This window comes from Penaeus japonicus, unplaced genomic scaffold, assembly GCF_977035675.1.
Source record: "Penaeus japonicus unplaced genomic scaffold, GWHDUDI00000001_assembly GWHDUDI00000030, whole genome shotgun sequence".
Classification (NCBI taxonomy): Eukaryota; Metazoa; Arthropoda; class Malacostraca; order Decapoda; family Penaeidae; genus Penaeus; species Penaeus japonicus.
The window spans coordinates 22,577,001-22,579,500 of record NW_028234432.1 but is presented as its reverse complement, the minus strand read 5'-3'; the positions used below and the strand labels follow the sequence as shown (position 1 = coordinate 22,579,500).

General features: G+C 34.6%; 1 protein-coding gene across 2 annotated transcripts in view; it reads right to left on the bottom strand.

The window, feature by feature from the left end:
• Positions 1 to 2,500, bottom strand: part of LOC122261182 (cytochrome b-245 chaperone 1) — a 14,129-nt gene that overhangs the window by 6,966 nt on the left and 4,663 nt on the right. The gene's annotated exons all lie outside the window — the stretch shown is intronic.

Sequence of the window (2,500 nt, the reverse complement as noted above, 5' to 3'; positions counted from 1 at the left end):
CGACATTGATTTTCCTTATATGGACCATTAAAAAGGGAGTGAATATGAATTCTATACACTATTTTTCATATACATAAAATGAGTTTTTATTGTTACCATGCTCGACACAATTTGCTCTCATGAATATATCATGCAACAAACAAAATACGTCATTATAAAATTAATGTCCAACAACCAATCACATGGTCATTTTCATCAAAACCAAAATTTATTAAGAAAAAAAAAATCATGTTATATTAACCCTCTCTGGACGGGTGGTACAGTACTGTACCGCGCATTCAAAATCCCAGTGGCCGGGCGGCACAGTATTGTGCCAGCCTTTCAATTGATTTAGGCCTAATAATTCGAACGCCCCGGCATTGGGACATTCAAGGCTAGAATTCCCCCGTCGTGGATGGGTTAATAAGAGCAACATGCCACATTCATTCATATATGCTTAGCTTTACTGCCCTTATCGACTCACTGCCAGGGTTTGCCTTATGTATTGGCTACAGCCCATGATTGCAGGTTGATTAACAGCTGAAGTCAATCACATTCAACATTTTGTTCCAAATTCAGGACTTTCACTTCAAGTGTTAAATGTTATAATTCAGTTGCAAAATACAACTAAAGGGAACATCCTTTCTGGGAAAGGTCCTCATTCTTCATTACATGTGATTATATTGTTGTTACATCAATTACCATAGACCACTTATTCTGATAGAACATTCTTTTGGGTCAGAAACTGAGTTGCCACAAACTATTGAGGTATGCTTGAAAAACCTTGGATAATTAGTCAAAAGTTAAAAGAACAAGTGGAAGTTATCATTGTACTGTATATCTGGAGTGAACAACTATCCAGGCTATCATGAGAGTTGATATCATCCATGATAGAATCCTTTGGAATGTATTCTGTAGCTGAATTAGTGCATGCCATGCTTGAAAAAGTTAGTAACTTTTGAAATTATGAGGGTACATCTGGAGCAACTTCCTCAAATTGAGAGTCAAAATGTTAAAAGGTGAACATATACTTTTAGCAGGTGTCACAGGGTACCCTCTGGTGTTACATATAATAGAAAAAAGATTCTTGTAGATTTTTTGTTTAAATGAACCTTCAAAATACTCCCTTGTATAATATATATGCATATCATGGTCCTACTTGTATATATGACATTCACACATCTTGAGGGTTAAAGCTTTGGAAGAGTAGCTATCATCAATTAAAATCAGCTTTTGCAATCCTGTTACAGTCACTATTCAGACAAGGTACATCTTTCTTTACCTTACATTTGTCATCATCTTTATAATAAGCCCCATTACATAATGTTTAGCCTTACTGGCTCTGAAAAGAAAGTTATAAATATAACTAAATACATTACATGAGTTTGGAGAATATCACTTTCTAACATTGAATATATATTAATCTATCATTTCTGTAAACTTAGTAATGTCACATTTCTACCATCCACTGGCAAATGTTTACAAAACTATCTCAGTACCATCCAACCCAATATTTTGATATCCAAATCCATTTGAAACTTGTTAGTATCTTTAATAAATAGCCTAAAATCTTAATTCAAGCAAAGGCCATATAACCTCCACTCAGTATACTCTGGAAAATTTGAGTTTGTTTACTTTCGTAGTCATTTATCATAAAAAAATGTACTAGTCCTAACTCTATCTTCCCAGAATATACATAGTGTAGGTTTGTTGGCCATTGCTGAAGCTCTGACAGACACCATCTGATTGAGTTACTGTAGGTGCCTTGTAATTATTTATATATCTATCTTTTGCATAATATACATTAATTAGAGAAAATGGCCAATGAAAAGAATGAGTTTTACTATGAGAGAAAGAACTAGGGTAAAGGTTATAAAGAACACATAAAAGACAAAATAATTAGGCACAAAAAATAATCTCCAGAAAGTAAACAAAAGACACATTGTTGATAATGTCTGCAAATCTATGTATGGAAATATATCGTCAAATGAGGGGTACCAGGCCAAGCTCTATCTGGCTGAACATACATGGGGAGAGGTTTGCTGGCCTTTGCCACAGCATAAAGCACGGAGGCCACAACATCACTTCATGTGGTTCATAATCTGATCAGTTACAAGAGAAAACTCTATTACTTGTAATATGTGAATTTACCAAAGGATGCTGAGAGGATATTGTGTCAAAATATATGGTACATTGTCTGAACTCTCACTGACATGAATCATGATTTCTCATGTAGTTTGGACACAAGCCTTTACTTTCCAAGTCATTAATCCCTACCTCCCCTGACAACTGGCTATGGGACACCAAGATTTTTTACCAGAGAAGGTAAAGGACACAAATCCTATTAAATACAGTATATTTCTGCCTATTGTAAAATAAAATTGTAAAATATGTGGTTTCTTTACAATTCACTCAACTGCATGATATGTTGTGTGCACAGCAATTGCAAGTACTTCTATGCTTTACAGCACTAAAGCAAAAAGATCAACAGACATTCCCTACACATATTCTGGCAATAAAA